Here is an 871-nt window from a genome sequence, read left to right as displayed (position 1 = left end):
TCATATTCTTTACTATATTTCTAAATTCCCACACCTCCTCTCCTCTCTAGAGAAAGGTACTTTTGTCGAGGCTGGCCCCCAACAAATGGCGCTGCAACATGGGGCTGACAGGTGAACCATGAAAAACATGAGTGACCAGATATACGAAGAACATGAGGAGCCCGTGAGAAAACTGCACCACAAGCTGAAAGGTAAGTAATGAGCACTCGAAAATAAATAGTAGATATAAAGGAAAGCAAAGACGGGGCATAAAATCGGGAATAAAACTGTAAACATTTATAAAAAATGGAGAAGGATATCTCAGGGAAGTGGATGCTAGATTTTGGCTTCGATAACAGAAGCCAAAAAGTGAATCTTATGGCTATTATTTTCTCAATTCACTGAGAAACATCTGACCAGCTAAAATATGTTTTGCTTTCAAAGGTTGTGTTTTAACCAATTTAGAAAAGCAGTAAAAAAACAAATCAAAACAAAAAAAATTAGGACTTTCTCTAACTTTAGTTTTTGTGGTAATTTGTGGGTATTTCTGCAAACAGTTAAATGAGACTCCAGATGCAACAACTTATACTATCAAATTCATGGTAATGGCAAATAAATAATCCTTAAACATCTACACTTTAGATACATGGAAAATTTCACAGAATTAACCTAGTAAATACTTGGTTCCATTTAGACTGTTGTAGGAATTTTCAGGAAACCATAATCTTCTGGTTTCTTCTCTGAAACAACCTTGACTTGTATATAAAATGTGATTCTGAGGATGGGGGCCTATAAATATCTACAAACTTAGATGCTTAAAGTCAAAAACAACTTTAGCCCCATTTTTAGATAGAGAAAAACATATTTTAAGAGATTGATCATCAGTGCAAAA

This window comes from Microtus pennsylvanicus, chromosome 4 (genome assembly GCF_037038515.1).
Source record: "Microtus pennsylvanicus isolate mMicPen1 chromosome 4, mMicPen1.hap1, whole genome shotgun sequence".
Taxonomy (NCBI): domain Eukaryota; kingdom Metazoa; phylum Chordata; class Mammalia; order Rodentia; family Cricetidae; genus Microtus; species Microtus pennsylvanicus.
This window is presented reverse-complemented; position numbering follows the sequence as displayed.